Below are 18,446 nucleotides of genomic sequence, written 5' to 3' on the forward strand. Positions count from 1 at the left end.
CGGCGCGGTGAGCGCGAGGGAGACGTCGCGGACGAGCTGGAGCTTGGCTGCAGTGGCGGCGGCGGAGGACCACCGTCGCCGGCGCACCAGTGCCGCCATGGGAAGGGGAGGGGAGGACCATGCCAGGGGCAGCAGAGGTCATTTAACACCTCCGGCTTCGGTGGTGTGCCACGTCAGCGAATGTGGCAAATACGTATATATTCGGTATTTAATGTGGTAAAATTATAGTGCCATTTGATATAATGCTATCTGAGGAGATGCCTCTCGTTATCTCTACTCCTACAAAAATTGTTCAGCCTCGAGCGGTCACAGATGACTCGAGGAGCGATCTGAGCCGCTCTCACACCTGCCCCGACCCGCCCGCCCGCCCTCTTTTCGCGACACCCTTCGCCGCCCCCCTCACCCGTGCCCCCCCCCTCCTCCGCCGCGCCACCGGATCTCCGCTCGCTGACCGTGGCCTCGCCCTTGCCCAGCGCCGCCGCTCGCCGCAGCGTGCAACTCTGCCTCCCCGACGCGCGCGGGTCGCCGGATCTCCGCGTGAGATCGACAGCCCACCTCGCCGCTGCCCTGCTGTCTATGCGCCGTACCCTCGCCCCGGCCCCCTACTTCACCGCCGTCGCCGCCGCCTACACCCGCGTTCGTACGTCGCCGCTCCGTCCCCGGCCGCCGGTCCGCGCCGTCCCGATCGCCGATCCGTGCTGCTACCGCGGGTCCGCCGGGTCGGTCGCCTCCCACGGCAGCAGGCTAGCCTTCCTCGTGCTGCGCCAGGGCATGGGCACGGTGCAGTGTGTGGTCCACGCCGGCAGAGACGACAGCCCCGGCGTCAGCCCGGGGATTGTGCGCTTCGCCGCCTCCCTCGCCGCGTAGTCGGTCATCGACGTCGAGGGTGTCGTCGCCGCGCCCCGCGCCCCGTGCTCCGGGCCACCGCCCGGCACGTCATGGTCCGCGGCAGCCTCCCGTTCAGCCAGCCTCGACGACGCGACGGCGGCAGCGGAGGCGGTGGAGCTCGAGGGCCATGGAGCCGGAAGACCCCGCGTGGGCCAGGACACCCGCCTCAACTACAGGGCGCTCGAACTGCGAACGCCCGCGAACCAGGCGATAATCACTGCAAACGCCCACGAGCCAGGCGATAATCCGGATCCTGTGCCAAGTTGAGAACGTGAGTAATGAACGAACTCTAATTTGATGATACTTTTTTCCTGCTGATTCTGATCTAATTTGTTACTGCTAACCGAACCTGCTTATGCATCTTTCATCAATCACCATTCACCTCGTATGATCTGTAGTTCATTGAGCACTTTGCACTTGAACTGTAAAACTAAAACCGAGCCTGCTGAACCTTTTGCAGCTTATAAGAACCACTGCCTTCGGTGTATGCACATGATCTTACTGTCAGGCATTGAGATTTTTTCTTCTTATCTATTTCTTCACCGTTCAGTGTTCTGCTTTGGTTGTAGACTGTAATGTAAATCTGAATCTTTTTGCCGGATGTTGCGAGTGGTGTGCCGAGTGGGGTGCTGCTCCAGGTATGTGCTGAAAATTTCATCATCTTTGTTATGGAACCCTTGCTGAAATGTACCCTGTGTTCAAATGGAAGTTATAGTACAGACCATTTAATCTGCTGGGAGTTGCTCATGTACAAGTTTGTGGTAAACACAGTGTTCTCATAATCTCATTTTTTCGTTGCAGCTCCAGTTCCTACTGGAGAAGGCTGGGATCCAGCTGGGGCTCCTGCACCTGTGGAGGGTGCCGTTCCTATGGTTGTTGCTGCTTCGTCTGGTTGGGATCCAGCAGCACAACCCACCGCCCAGGGCTGGGACTAGGCATAGGCCCTCCCTTTGTGATGCATCTTGAATTCAGGAAATTTTCCAAAGTATGAATGTCCAAAATCAGGATGCATCGTCTACAGCTATGCATTGAACACTTTTGTTTAGGGCTTTCTAGCTGAACTTGTGCCCCTGTTCTGTTTTCAACATTGCTGCCAGAGGACTGCGAAGAAGTGGTATAAGTAGCATTTCTGTTTGTGTTGTTTATGGATCCGTGCAATGTGATGGTTCTATATAACATGTTGAGGCAGTTGAGAAAATTTGGTTGCCATTTATTTTGTGCTGTATAATCTTCCCAGTTCGTTTGAAGTTCCATTCAGTTCGACTGAATGAGAAACGGAATTTCTAACTAACGCTCGAGTAATTATCGGCTTACTTTATTAATCAATTTTCTTTACGTCGACTGCTTGCCTACCTTGCCATACTGAGTGGGGTGCTACTTGATTTCCATGCAGGTTGATGCTGCAGCCATGCTGGGGAAGGGGGAAGGGCGGCGAGTACCGGCCCACCTTCACGGACGACCTCCTTCTCGCCTTCTTCTGGAGCAAGATGGTGGCGGTGAGCTCCATTTCCTTCCTTCCTGCAGTAAAACATTATACGATGCTTTGAGATAGCATGACTAATTCTTGAGATTTGACGCCACCTTATGGGGATAAACTTGAACCGGCACCTATTAGTATATCACAGTACTGTAACACCGTAGAATTAAATTCTGGTGCTAATCATGTGTTTAGTCACTAATCAGGGTTAATCAAGATCATTAGCGCTAATCGAGTTTGCATAGTAATTCTCAACTTAACTGAGTTCGAGCACATTTTTCTCCTTAATCCAAGCTCCGAATCAACTTTCGCTCAAAACCAAAGTTGTAGATCTTCTTGTCCTCTACAACTTCTATTTTGCCCAAATTTCAAGTGCCAATATGAAATTTGGAGATTTGGATGGTCAAAATCCACTCAAAATTGTTGACTGGGTGTCACTGTGCTCGTACCGCCGCCCATACCGCGACCGGCGACTCCACGCGTCGGCGTCGACGAACCTCGCCCTCCGAGCTGCGCCGTCCTTATCCGCTCGCGGGGCCTCATCCATTTTTCCCCTCCTGTTTCTTCTCGTCGAACTCGGGACGAGCCAAGCCCGAGCAGAGTCTCGCCGCCGGCGTCCGCTCCGACCAAACCTCGCCACCCTTCTCGATTCCCCGCACCCCAACCACCCAAAACCCAGATACCCCTCACCCCGCACCTCCACAACTACTTCCCGAGCCTGATTTCGTCGTTCCCCGGCCGGAATCGAGCCCGCCATCGCCGGCCGCCATTAACCCTAACCTGAGCTCCGCCCCCCCTCTCATCGACGTCCATCCTCCGCCCTTCCTCAGTCCAATTGAAGGTCGCAGTGAGCTTCCTCGTTCCTTACGCCATCTCCCCGACCCCTTTCCCCTTGGATTTGGGCGCCGCAACTGCCGGGAACGTGCCTCGCCGCAGCGCGCCGCCACTTGCCGCCGCTCGCCCGTCGCCCGCTGCTCTGGGCCGGGTTACTGCGCTGCTGCCGTGCGCGTGGACCTTGCCTGCCCTTGCGGAGCGCATCCCAGCATTTTTCAGCCGCCGCCTCTCCCCTTGCCGGCGGGAACACCGCCGCCGGCAGCCGCGTCGCGCGCTGCTCTGTTTGGAGCGAGCGCCGCTCGTGATGCCGGACCGGTTAAACCGGTCCTAGCCGGTTAGACCGGTGTGGTGAACCGGTTCTACCGGTTCACTGCTATTTTCTGCTTGTTGATTTTCCAAAATTCATAGATAATTCGAGAAAAATCCTAACAAGGCAAAACCAATTTCTTTAGCTTCCTAATTTCATGCTCTATCTGATAGAACCCTGAAATGGTTAGTTTAGTCACTGTTGCTAGATGGTTTTGCTTGCACTTGTTTGCTAGTAGATAAACCCTAGGACACATCCTTTTTGGCCCTAGAGCTGAGCCTGATTTGCTCGAGTGTACTCTACAGTATTCTTTGAGGGAGACGCTTCACGCTAAAAGAAATTAAGGACTCAGACCCTATCTCAGCTCCACACCATTTCTTTGAACCATAGTGAGAACGTTGTTTTCCAGTTTTGGATGTGCATTCTTTTAAATGTATCACATTGCTTTACACTGCATCTTTTTATACATCTCATGCATGGCATAGTTTACTCGTGTAGCCGCATGACACCGAGGTAGCCTAACGAGCTGGTTGCCTGAGCCAATCCAGGAGCCACCAGCAGGAGAGCAGCAGACCGAGGAAGTCGTTGAGCAAGCTCCAGAAGACGTTGTTAACCCCGCTGACTTGCAAGGCAAGCCCCGGAGCAGAACCCTTACTTTAAATTTACAAAGTGTTATTAATTATGTACTTGCGCATTAAGTTTCTAGGAGTTGTGTGGAACCCTAGATGCATGATCTCTAGATTACTCAGTGTCTCTACTAGTGTGGGCAGATCGATAGCACTGCTACGCTTGAGTTAAACCCAGTAGAAGACGGGTGATTCGCCGTGACTCATAGGTTTGATACTTCAGTAAGCAAAGTAAGAAATATATCGGAGAATGGAAATGGAGATCGGGCGGAGGGAAAGTCGGACATGACCATGGAATAAAGGAAAGTTGAGTCTCCGCCTGTGTCGATTGAGGACCGTACCGTTGCTGGCCGTGCTGACCAAGATTGAACAGTACAAACCACATGCCGGGAGTAGGAGGTAGTCGAAATCGGTAAGCTAATTACCTAAATTGCGTCGAACTCTGATTCTCGACCTGCGGTGCTGGGTAGGGATGACGGATGTTGAAGTCATCCACGGGTTCATGGTGTTCGCACGTGCTGGGCTCATCATCCGGTGCAGCCGGGCTTGATTCAGGCTTTAGGGTAATCGTGGGAACGGTTGCTCTGTGTGACTCGATGGGGTCGCACTTAGCGTGTGAGTTAGGTCCACCTTGCAAGGTTACATCGGATCGATTGGCCGTGACTCGCGGTTATGAAAACCTTGATCACTTCGTCGCATCGTAGTAAAGAAGTGGAATGAGACTGGAATGGAAAGATTGAGTTGTATGTTACTAAACATTAATATGGTCAACCATGTGTGCTCTAGAGAACTAGGCAAACCTTGATCACTTCAATTGAATATTGAAAGAAAAATAACTCTAGAGCCAAACAGCTTTGCATGTCTAGAAATGGGCTAAGTATACCCATAGACAGGTAAGTCTTGCTGACTATTAGAATACTCAGGGTTTGGTTGTACCCCTTCTGAGCAGGCTGTGTTCCGGATGACTTTGAGGAGATTTGCGCATCTTGGATTGGTCAACCTCTACCTCCGGGTTGGCTGGTCGAGTGGGTCCCGTCTTCTCCGTGAAGTGCAGGCAGATTGGTCTCACATCAGTGGGCAAGATGTGAAGCTCGTCTTTTGTCGTTGATGGCAGTTATCGTATTGTATTTTGGATCTCTGTTTTAAACTTTGTTTACTTCCGCTGTGTTTGAACTCTGATGTTTGAAATGTAACCCTGGATTGTAAAACTTTATTGTAAATTATTTCGAAAGCTTGTGTTAAACTATGTTTGAAAATTAATTTGAACTCTGCTTTTGCTTGTAATCACCTATGCTCGTCTTTTGGCAAGAGTTCCCGTGTAATCGATTCTGGTTACAGCGGGTAGTTTGGGCGTACTGGTTGAGTGCAGTAACTGATGATTAAGCTTAAATGGTTTATTAGAGTACTTGATCGGTATTATTTGGACTGTTCTGTGACAGCTGGCATCAGAGCTAATTGCAGTGGGGGTGATTACTTGAGTGCTTAACTGCAAAACTTTTGGATTTTTCGAAAAGTTGACGCTAGATACGCTAAGGAGTAGGATAGATAGTTTCTATGCCCTAATTATGTGTTATAAGATAGGTGGCATCTAAGTATCTATTTCATTCCAGCACTTCCAGCATTTACTTTTTGTTAAACCTTACTTTTGAGTAAACCTCTTATTCCGTAACGATGCACCTACGCTGAGGTAAGCAAGGTGAGTATTCTGATAGTCCCTAGAATAGCCCACGTGTTTCATACGTGTGCGGGTCCCGTATGATGAGCATACGAGGAGGTGATAAGGCTCAATTCAAACGAGCCTGTCGCTATCTGCCACTTGATATGGAGTACGGACTTCTTACCGTGTGATTGTGATCACGGCCATCTCGTAAGGCAATGTTACGAGGTGAAGACTCGTTATGCAGTTGGTCTTAACCGTGTACCTTGGGACACGTGTACCCTTGGGTGTCCAGTAAGGCGATTTGTACAGGAAGTGAATACGTTGCTTCGGTAACGTATGCAGCGCTGCCCATTCAGCGTCGAACGTTTGGGTGCCATCTCTATAATGGACGGTAATGTATGGGTGAATATGTGGGACACTGCATATGCGTTTCCCGTGTGGCGTAGGACACATGTGGGCTGTTCGTGTGTGCTGGCACGAAGAGTCCAGAAATGGATAATTATATCTCTCTTGTTGTCTTGGTTTGTCTGCAGGAATGCTAACTACGTTAAGCGCGTAATGAATCCTTGATCGTAGAAACGACTAGTATATATAGGGAGAGTGCGTAATTGTGCCACTAGTCGTTTTTGTATACCTTAATTGGTACTTTTTTGGGTGAGAAATGATAGAACGTGCATGCATCTGACATATTTGAGTTGGTTGATCACCTAGTTGTTAATTGTTGCGCTTCACAAAAATTTATTTAAGTTGTGTTACTAAAAATTTATTCTGTTTCTAGTCAAAACTGGAGACTTACGTCATCGCTATGTGTTTTGACAGATGGCTAATTTCATGCATGTGATCGTAGACACTGAGGGTTGGGCGCACTCCAGTGCCCTTCACACCGGCCACTTTCCTCGTCTGCTGTGGTAGATGCTCAAGGCGTTCGACTACACCGAGCCCCCACAGCACTTGGGACACGAGTCTAGTGTGCTGGGCTCTGAGCGCTGTCAGATGATAGTAAAGATTCCTCCCTGCCCCACTCGCTTGGATTGGGACTCGTGGCAGCTCACTGTCTATGGTAGGAAGCTGGAAGACTCTTGGGAGATCGCTGCTAGGAGGGCCATTGAGGAGTTTTCTGAGAAGCATAGTGCTGAGATTATGGATACTCCTTACAGTGTCATTTCTATGAAGGACGAGACCACTCAGGCTTATACGGATTGGGTGAACCGTAACTTAAGCTACATGATGCTCGACTATAATGTCAAGACCGCCATCTCGTTCAGCTACTCCTCAGCTTTGATTAACCAATACGAGCAGCTTTGCGAGGAGAATGCGATGTGCAGGAGCAAGGTTCGAGAGGCTCATATCCATGAGCAAAACATGACTAGCGCCCTGGATAAGATTAAAACATTGAAGGCTAAGGCAAGAGCTAGGAAGATAAGGATTCAGGAGCTGAATGAGGAGTTGAGAACATGACTCAGATGGTTGAGCACCTAGAGGGGCAGTTGTAGGAGGCACATGAGCTAGTTAATGATGTGCAATCTCAGGTGCAGGCTATAGCTGACCAGGCAGCAGCTGTGGCCGAGGAGGAGGACCCTGAAGAAAAAGAAGAAGAACCGGAGGAGATCCAGGGAGAGTCCGGAGTTGAGTCTGAACCTGGGACACCGTGAGGATGTACCCAGAAGACAAAATTTCTCCCCTCGTGATAGCCTAACTTTTGCGTAGTTTGGTAGGATGGCTGGTGTGACGCATTAGGCTAACCCTGGGTAGAGGAATTCTTTTGTGACTCAGTAACTGAGTCATGTAGGATAACCCTTCGCTAATGTTAGCATGTTGCCCAAGTACTGTACGAACCTTTTCCTAATGTGCGTACCGCGTTTGTAGTAAGGCTGTGGTAATGTAAGGAACTGTTTCAGCTCAAGCAGCGTGGCTGCTTAATGTAAAGTTACTCCTGTAATGATCTTCCTGTTAATGGGTGGAACTTCGATTATGAGCTAGGTTTTGGATGTCTGTAAATCTACATTACTGTGAGCAATGTGCAGTACCCATATTTTAGAGCTACTTCGGATCGGATCAGTAAAATTTTATAACTGCAAGGTTGTAGCCAACCGAGTACTCAATCTGCTATTTAAATTTGGATATATGTTGTTGCAATGGAAAACAAGTCATTTTTAGTCTCTTGGTGAACCATATAGTGAGGGGAATAGTTCGTGCTGTGTGTTCATATTAGTTATACACATTCTTTATTTTGCATGGATTATTCCTAATAGCGAAATGGCTAACCAAGGGATGGTGCTTTTACAGATGGGCGATAACAACGCTACTAACCATGGAATTGGAGGTCAAGGAGTACAGCCACCACCACCTCCCTCCTTGGCTCAGGCAATTGCGGCCCTTATCGCTGACCGCAATGAGCAAACTGAACTGATGAGGCAACTGGTGCAAAGCAATGCCGGCAGAGGTCGACAAGCACCACTAGCAGAAACGGACTACGTGGGTTTTCTGGCCACCCAACCACCTTTGTTCCACAATGCAGATGATCCCCTTGAGGCAGATGCTTGGATTCGCACCATTGAGGACAAGTTTAGCATCCTCAATTGCACAGAAGTGAACAAGGCTGCCTTTGCATCACAACAGTTGAGAGGCCCAGCAAAGATATGGTGGGTTAATCACAAGGCTTTACTTCCAGCGGGTACACATCTCACCTGGCAATGAGTTTATGGCAGCATTCAAGGCTCATCATATTCCTACCAGTCTGATGAGAAGGAAGATGGCAGAGTTCCTAGCATTGAAGTAAGGGAACAACACTGTTTTGCAGTATGCACAGACCTTCAATCAGTTATCCCAGTATGGCGGTTTTCATGTGGATAGTGATGAAAAGAGGCCGGATTGCTTCAGGAGGGGACTTAACACCAAACTGCAGGACAAACTGGCTCTAATTACTTGTGCCAACTTTACCGAACTAGTCAATAAGGCCATTACTCAAGAAGATGCTACATTAGCTCACAAAGTGGACAAAAAAAAGAAAAGCACCTGTTGGATCTTCCAGCAGTGCACCCCAGAGGTACAAGATAGTACAGACAGGAAATCAGCAAGCTCCAAGACGTCCTATGCAGCCTGGTCGTTGGGTCGCTAGGCCGCCACAGCAGCAACCATGGTTACCACGTCTCCCAGTGCCACAGCAAGGGCAGAGGTCTCCAATGCAGCAAGTGGCACGCACTAGTAACTATCCTTGTTTCAATTGTGGGCTTCCTGGGCATTTGGCTCGTGATTGTCATCTGCCACGAAAGCAGTTTAACTACAAGCCTCTCGCACCAGTTTCAACTGCCAGTACACAAGATCACAAGAAGAAAGCTGCACCTATCAAAACTGGTTGTGTGAACTACACTACACTGGAGGATGTTACTGACGGTACTCAAGTGATGACGGGTATGTTTTCCGTTAACCAGCACCCTGTTGTTGTGTTGTTTGATTCCGGAGTATCTCATACATTTATCAGTGAAGCCTGCGTCGCACGACTCAACTTATAAGTAACACACATGAAAAGACCCTATATTATTCATGCACCGGGTGCACAGTTAAACGTCAATCAATGTGTTCCGGGTGTATCCCTTGACCTAGGTGGGAAAATTTTTCAGACCACTCCTATTATTCCAAACCAAGGAATACATATAATTCTCGGAATGAATTGGATGGAAGAACATCGTGTTACCCTTGATACCTCATCTCGCATCACCCGAATCAACTCTTCCACACATGGTCCTTTGGATATTCATCTTTCTAAGCATGAACAACCCATCAATGCAATCTATCACCTTAAAGGGAAAAGTGTAGTAGAAGTTCCAGTGGTTAGTGAGTATTCTGATGTGTTTCCAGAAGAATTACTAGGTATGCCTCCAGACCGGGATGTTGAGTTCGTGATTGAATTACAGCCTGGTACAACACCTATATCTCGGTGACCATATAGAATTACTCCTAGTGAGTTGGCTGAATTGAAAATCCAATTGCAAAAATTACTAGATAAGGGTTTCATTCGACCAAGCACTTCACCATGGGGTTGTCCAGCCTTGTTCGTGAAAAATAAAGATCATGGGTTAAGATTGTGTGTGGACTATCGACCCCTGAGTGCGGTCACCATCAAAAACAAGTATCCTCTCCCTCGCATTGATATTCTCTTTGATCAATTAGCTTGTGCCAAGTTCTTTTCAAAAATAGATCTTCGATCTGGTTATCATCAAATCAAAATCCAGCCATCAGATATACCAAAAATAGCATTCTCCACTCGTTATGGTCTTTATGAGTATTTGGCTATGTCCTTTGGATTAACCAATGCTCCAGCCTACTTCATGTATCTCATGAATTCAGTATTCAAGCCAGAGATGGATAAATTCGTCGTGGTATTCATTGATGATATCCTAATCTATTCTAAGACAGAGGAAGAACATGCTCAGCATCTTCATATAGTACTTCAGCGTCTCAAGGAACATCAGCTGTATGCTAAATTCAGCAAGTGCAAATTTTGGCTAAAGAAAGTTCCATTTTTAGGTCATGTTAGCACGACTGAGGGTATCTCTGTCGATCCCAGTAAAGTACAGGATGTACTGAACTGGAAGGCTCCAACCTCAGTGGCAGAAATCCAGAGTTTCTTAGGTTTAGCGGGTTATTATCGTTGGTTCATACCAGAATTCTCTCGGATTGCTAAACTTATGACTAAACTTCTCAAGAAAGGTACCAAATTTCATTGGAGCGACCAATGTGAGGAAGCTTTCAGGAGATTAAGAGTTCTACTTACTTCAGCACCAATCCTAGCTCAACCAGATACTACAAAGCCATTCGATGTCTATTGTGATGCTTCGGGCACCGAAATTGGCTGTGTTCTGATGCAAGAGAATCGGGTGATTGCTTATACTTCTCGATCACTCAAGCGTCATGAAGAAAATTATCCTACACATGACCTGGACTTAGCAGCTGTAGTCCATGCTCTGAAGATTTGGCGACATTATCTTCTGGGCACGAAGTGTAACATTTATACAGATCACAAGAGCCTCAAATATCTTTTCACCCAAGCTGATCTGAACATGCATCAAAGACGATGGCTCGAGTTGATTAAGGATTATGGGCTCGAAGTACATTACCATCCAGGAAAAGCAAATGTGGTTGCTGATGCGTTAAGTCGCAAGGCTCACTGTCATTGCCTCTCTGCTATACCCTTAAGTGAGTCTCTTTGCTTTGAAATGGAAAAATTGAACTTGAGCATTGTACCACATTACACATTGACCAATCTAGAACTCACTCCTACTCTTTGTGATCTGATCATTGAAGCACAAAAGAAAGATAAAGGAGTAAAAGAAATTCAGAGAAGATTATCAGAAGGAGATCCGAAAGTAAGTTGTTGCCACCAAGATAATCAGAATGTGTTATGGTTTAATAACCGATTAGTGGTACCTAAGGATTTTGAGCTCCGAAAGAAATTTTTTGATGAAGCTCATACTTCCCGACTATCCATCCATCCTGGTAGCAACAAGATGTACCAAGACCTGAAACAACGATTTTGGTGGACTAGGATGAAAAGAGAAATTGCTAAGTTTGTGTCAGAATGTGACATCTGTCGAAGGGTTAAAGCTAGTCATCTTAGGCCGGCTGGGACTCTTCAACCTTTGAGTATTCCTGAATGGAAGTGGGAAGATATTAGTATGGATTTCATCGTCGGTTTGCCTCGAACTAAGAAGGGTTATGATTCGATCTGGGTCATTGTAGACCGCCTTACCAAATCTGCACATTTCCTTCCAGTTAAGACAAAATATTTGACCAAATAGTATGCCGAGTTGTATATGGATCGCATCCTATGTCTACATGGTGTGCCAAAGACTATCATATCAGATCGAGGGACCCAATTTGTTGCTCGCTTTTGGGAACAATTGCATACTTGTTTAGGAACTCGATTGATACGCAGCTCAGCCTATCACCCTCAAACAGATGGCCAAACGGAGAGAATCAATCAGATTTTAGAAGATATACTCCGCGCATATGTCTTAGCCTATCCACAGAAATGGGATCAATGTTTGCCATTAGCGGAATTTTTTTTATAACAATAGCTATCAAGAAAGCATCAAAATGGCACCATTTGAAGTATTATACGATCGTCGATGCCGTACATCTCTGAATTGGTCTGAAGCAGGGGAAAGAACTATCTTTGGACCCGATATGGTTCAAGAAGCTGAAGAGCAAGTCCGTCTTATTCAAGAAAATTTGAAAATTGCGCAATCTCGGCAGAAGAGCTACGCTGACAGAAGCAGTAAACCACTCGTCTTTGAAGTCGGTGACCATGTCTACTTAAAAGTATCACCCTGGAAAGGCGTGCAAAGATTTGGGGTAAAAGGAAAGTTAGCTCCCGGATACATTGGTCCATACCCAATTGTGGAGAGATGTGGTCCTGTAGCTTACCGGTTGAACCTTCCAGCAAAATTTTCGGCAATTCATAACATCTTCCTTGTATCACAACTGAAGAAATGTCTGAGAATTCCAACTAAAGCTATTGATAGTGATACAATTCAATTAGAGTCTGATCTCACTTATCCTGAGCATCCTATCAAGATTATTGATCGCAAGAATCGAGTTACTCGTCGCACAACCAACCGATTCTACAAAGTTCAATGGAGTAATCACTCCGAAGATGAAGCTACTTGGGAGCAAGAGGAATTTCTGAGATCCTAGTATCCGGACTTTTTAAACGCTCATCAAGGTACTTCACACTTGAACCATCTCACCTTATGCGTCCCCTCGTGCGTGAATCTCGGGACGAGATTCCTTTAGGGGGGGAGGTTGTAACACTCTAGGATTAAATTCTGGTGCTAATCATGTGTTTAGTCACTAATTAGGGTTAATCAAGGTCATTAGCGCTAATCGGGTTTGCATAGTAATTCTCAACTTAGCTGAGTTCGAGCACATTTTTCTCCTTAGTACAAGCTCCAAATCAACTTTCGCCCAAAACCAAAGTTGTAGATCTTCTTGTCCTCTACAACTTCTATTTTGGCCAAATTTCAAGTGCCAATATGAAATTTGGAGATTTGGATGGTCAAAATCCGCTCGAAATCGTTGACTGGGTGTTACTTTGCTCGTACCGCCGCCCATACCTCGACCGGTGACGCGCCGGTGACTCCACACGTCGGCCGTCGACAAACCTCGCCCTCCGAGTTGCGCCGTCCTTATCCGCTCGTGAGGCCTCATCCATTTTTCCCCTCCCGTTTCTTCTCCTCGAGCTCAGGACGAGCCAAGCCCGAGCTGAATCTCGCCGCCAGCGTCCGCTCCGACCAAACCTCGCCGCCCTTCTCGATTCCCCGCACTCTGACCCTCTAAAACCCTGATCCCCCTCACCCCGCACCTCCACAACTACTTCCCGAGCCCGATTTCACCGTTCCCCGACCGGAATCGAGCCCGCCATCGCCGGCCGCCATTAACCCTAACCCGAGCTCCGCCCCCCTCTCGTCGACGTCCATCCTTCGCCCTTCCTTAGTCCGATTGAAGGTCACAGTGAGCTTTCTCGTACCTTACTCTATCTCCCCGACCCCTTTCCCCTTGGATTTGGGTGCCGCAACTGCCGGGAACGTGCCTTGCCGCCGCGCGCCGCCGCTTGCCGCCGCTCGCCCGTCGCCCGCTGCTCTGGGCGAGGTTGCTGCGCTGCTGCCGCGCGCGTGGACCTTGCCTACCCCTGCGGAGCGCATCCCAGCCTTTTCCAGCCGCCGCCTCGCCCCTTGTCGGCGGGAATGCCGCCACCGGCAGCCACACCGTGCGCTGCTCTATTTTGAGCGAGCGCCGCTCGTGATACCGGACCGGTTAAACCGGTCCTGGCCGGTTAAACCGGTGTGGTGAACTGGTTGCACTGCTATTTTCACTGTTACTAGATGGTTTTGCTTGCACTTGTTTGCTAGTAGAATAACCCTAGGACACATTCTTTTTGGCCCTAGAGCTGAGCCTGATTTGCTCGAGTGTACTCTACAGTATTCTTTGAGGGAGACGCTTCACGCTAAAAGAAATTAAGGACTCAGACCTTATCTCGGCTCCACACCATTTCTTTGAACCAGAGTGAGAACGTTGTTTTCCAGTTTTGGTTGTGCATTCTTTTAAATGTATCACATTGCTTTACACTGCATCTTTTTATACATCTCATGCATGGCATATTTTACTCGTGTAGCCGCTGACACCGAGGTAGCCTACGAGCTGGTTGCCGAGCCGATCCAGGAGCCACTAGCAGGAGAGTAGCAGACCGAGGAAGCCGTTGAGCAAGCTCCAGGAGACGTTGTTAACCTCGCTGACTTGCAAGGCAAGCCCCGGAGCATAACCCTTACTTTAAATTTATAAAGTGTTATTAATTATGTACTTGTGATTAAGTTTCTAGGAGTTGTGTGGAACCCTAGATGCATGATCTCTAGATTACCCAGTGTCTCTACTAGTGTGGGCAGATCGATAGCACTGCTACGCTTGAGTTAAACCCGGTAGAAGACGGGTGATTTCCTGTCACCCACGAGAGATAGGTTTGATACGTCAGTAAGAAAGTAAGAAATAATACGGAGAATGGAAATGGAGACCGGGCGGAGGGAAAGTCGGACATGACCATGGAATAACGGAAAGTTGAGTGTCCACCTGTGTCGATTGAGGACCGTACCATTGCTGGCCGTGCTGACCAAGATTGAACAGTACTAACCATATGCCGGGAGTAGGAGGTAGTCGAAACCGGTAAGCTAATTACCTAAATTGCGTCGAACTCTGATTCTCGACCTGCGGTGCTGGGTAGGGATGACGGATGGTGAAGTCGTCCACAGGTTCACCGGGTGTGCGGAGCTCATCATCCGGGTGCAGGCGGCCTTGATTTAGGCTTCGGGGTAATCGTAGGAATGGTTGCTCGGTTTGACTCGACGGGGTCGCACTTGGCGTGTGAGTTAGGTCCACCTTGCAAGGTTAAATCGGATCGATTCGCCGTGACTCGCGGTTATGAGAACCTTGGTCACTTCGTCGCATCGTAGTAAAGAAGTGGAATGAGACTGGAATGGAAAGGTTGAGTTGTATGCTACTAAAGATTAATATGATCAACCATGTGTGCTCTAGAGAACTAGCCAAACCTAGTTTATAGCGGTCAACTCAATTGGAGTTAAAATATTGAAAGTAAGGATCCAATATTAGCAGCTTTTCAGCAAAATAACTCCAGAGCCAAACAACTTTGCATGTCTAGATAATGGGCTAAGTATACCCATAGACGGGTAAGTCTTGCTGAGTATTAGAGTACTCAGGGTTTGATTGTACCCCTTCTGAGCAGGTTGTGTTCCGGAAGACTCCGAGGAGATTTGCGCATCTTGGATTTGTCAACCTCTACCTCCGGGTTGGACGGTCGAGTGGGCCCCGTCTTCTCCGTGAAGTGCAGGCAGATTGGCCTCACATCAGAGGGCAAGATGTGAAGCTCGTCTTTTGTCGTTGATGGCAGTTATCGTATTGTATTTTGGGTCTCTGTTTTAAACTTTGTTTACTTCCGCTGTGTTTGAACTCTGATGTTTGAAATGTAACCCTGGATTGTAAAACTTTATTGTAAATTATTTCGGAAGCTTGTGTTAAACTCTATTTGTAAATTAATTTAAACTCTGCTTTTGCTTGTAATCACCTGTGCTCGTCTTTTGGCGAGAGTTCCCGTGTAATCGATCCTGGTTACAACAGGCAGTTTGGGTGTACTAGTTGAGTGCAGTAACTGAGGATTAAGCTTAAATGATTGATTAGTGCACTTGATCGGTATTATTTGGACTGTTCTGTGACAATTACGTACTCTGGTAATCGCAAGAAACCAGCTTGAAACTCTATGTCTACAATGGGGATTTTTTTTATTTTGTTGTAATCTAAACTTGATGCTTAATTTGTTGAATTAAAGGAAAAAAGCCCAATATGTTAACATTGATTTGTTTCAGATGATTTGTTTTAGATGATCAGGCGGCCAAGGCATTCGGTCCCTTATTCATTTGTTGGAATATTAGACTCCTGTTACATGATGAAACATGCTGGAATATTAGACTGTTGGAGACTAACATAACACTGGATTTTTATTGGTTGAGTTCAGCATTTTTCACATTGCTAAACACTTTCAAACTACTGAACCACACTATGTAAGTTTGGATTAGTCTAGGTACTTGTGGTATTCTCCAAAATTGCAATATCGGTTCTGTTTCTTTTCCCATAATTTCTGAACTTGCAAAGTTCTCAAGTGAATTTACTTACTGTAAGAAACCGGTGCTTCCATATAATAAATAATTCAAACTATGTTTGATTTTTTGTAATGTCTGTTCGTATAATATAATCTTAAAATGTGGGCACTTAATGTACCATGGTCACCAGGGATTCTATGGAACCACTAGATGAATATCGACCGCCAGGGATATCCACACTGAAGTTCAGCAGACTCTCCCTTGAGACTATTCCACCGAAAATAGAAGGTTGCTGAGACAAAATGGTGTCGAATTCATAGTTATGTGCTCTCACAAAAACTTGCCATGACATATGTTTTTCTGTGTTTAGCCATTCAGATTTAGAGTTTTAAGAAAGAGCAGATTACAATGGACATGGACTTCTGGTGGTGTGGGAATCAAAATATCATTCTTGCAGTCGAAAAACTTGTTGCTTCACTTCCCATTCAGGTTTGTAGACTTTCACACAACCTGGCTAAAAGCAATACGATCTTTAGTTTCTCGCAACTTCTACAAAAACAAGTGCTGAATGTTTTTTTAATGAAAGTAACTACACATAAAATATTTTACTATATAGATGAAATTCATAATTCTAGCTTAATCAGACAAAGTAAAAACATGTATCTCCAGTATAATTATATCATAATTCTAGCTTAAGTTGTCCCTGAGTGACTTAGGGATGGAGACCGTGCAGGAGGTAAACCGTCAGCTGCTGTCGTCGCTGGACATGACCACTACTCTGCCTTTCACCGAGCACACGACAGTTGTGAGTCCCTTTTCTCCGTTGAAATTTTTGTTTTATTATATTGAGACTTATACAGAGGACCATGATACATGGTTTCTCCATATATATTTGTTGCAAAGTGTACCTGGCAATTGATGATGGCTCCAAGCCTGTAATATTTGCTATGATTCTGTTTAGTTGAATGCCACTGCAATGCATCAGCGTGGGGTTGTTGAGGAGTATCCTCTGTCAGATTGTCGCTTTAGTTGTTTAGGTGCTGAGCATTTGCCTTTATCGCTTTTGATTTGTTGAGGTTTTGGGCATTTGAATTATCAAATTGTTCCAGAATGGTGATGGACCTTCTAAAACTGAATATCCTTTCATTACCTGCATTCATGGTACCCTTGTAAGCTTTGATGCTAGCGGTTGCCTTTGTAATTTAGGCATATTTTTCAAATCAAACTTGCACTTGAGTGATTTTTGCTCATGGGTGTAGTGACCACTTGATAGAGTACAAATATTAGCGTGTAAGAATTAACTGTTTTTTGTGCACGCATATGGTGCTTGTGGAAATGTGGAAATATGAATTTCTATGTCATCAGATATATAATAGTCTTTAAGTTCTTATATGCGCATGGAACATAAGTGTAGCTTCATTGAAATGTGTAAAATTCTTATTTACATGTCTGTGCTTATTTACTCCATCATTAATATTTTCAGAGTTTGCCATTCGTTTTCATTACTATATATGATTAGGTCCATCTCCTAGATGAAATTTGTGTGCCATAGAATTTGTTATCCATTTACTTGCATATTTAGTTAGCCTTGGACATCAATATGTGACTCTTTTGCTTTTGCGAGACCAGATGTGTACTTGGATGGATAAATAGATGACATGTAATGTACTTTATTAATTATTATATTTTCGTGTGATCTATTTTCGTGTGTATCATCGAGTGCAATTTACATTGTCCCATTGAACTGGTTGTTTCTTGTTAAGAATGAAGTATCATTTGTCTATAATTTGTATTGCCCGTAGCAACGCACGGACACAAACCTAGTAATGGTAACAAGTTAAATAACCCCCTCCGTCCCCACGCCCAACCGCCTAGCTCCCGTCTGCACCTCCCTGCCGGTCGCAGCTTCCTCTCACTCACGCGGCCCCAATCCATCCAAGCGCCCCACCCCACCGCGACATCGCTCTCCTTCCCGACGCCGCTCCCCTCCTCCGACGGCGTGGAGACGGGTCGACACCACTCCCCTCCGATGGATCCAATCCCTCCCGGTGCGCCCCCCCCCGCCCCACCCCCGCGGCGACGTCGCTCCTTCCCGGCGCCGCTCCCCTCCTCCGACGGCGTGGGGACGGGGGTCGACGCTACTCCCCCCTCCAACGGTGCTCCCTCATCCCTCCCCGTTCCGCAAGGCCATCCTCCCGACCCTGTTCCGCGAGGCCGTCCTCCCGTCGCCGTTCCCGTCTCCGGAGGACGTCTTGACTGCGGCGTCAAATATCGGCGGTGACGATGAATGAAGATTTTTGATCTCCCCCCTGTTGCGTGAGGTGCCCACTCATACTCCACTCCGATTCGATCTGTCTAGCTTTCCCTCGATTTCCCGACCCGACCCGACCTTGCTCGCGTACGTCATCGTCGTTCTAGGTTGTGCTTGCAACATTCTTGCCGGAAGTAGCGATGGGCACAGAAGCGGCCTCGGCTGCAGCGGGCGGCGTTG

The 18,446-nt window shown here is 47.1% G+C and overlaps 1 long non-coding RNA gene across 1 annotated transcript; it reads left to right on the forward strand.

The window, feature by feature from the left end:
* The first annotated feature begins 371 nt into the window (after window positions 1-371).
* LOC120680112 lies at window positions 372-14,024 on the forward strand. Its single transcript, XR_005677470.1, has 3 exons — window positions 372-1,526; window positions 1,690-2,384; window positions 13,966-14,024. It is a non-coding gene; the product is annotated as an uncharacterized LOC120680112 (long non-coding RNA).
* The last annotated feature ends 4,422 nt before the right edge of the window (window positions 14,025-18,446 follow it).

The sequence above is a fragment of the Panicum virgatum genome, chromosome 6N (genome assembly GCF_016808335.1).
Source record: "Panicum virgatum strain AP13 chromosome 6N, P.virgatum_v5, whole genome shotgun sequence".
Classification (NCBI taxonomy): Eukaryota; Viridiplantae; Streptophyta; class Magnoliopsida; order Poales; family Poaceae; genus Panicum; species Panicum virgatum.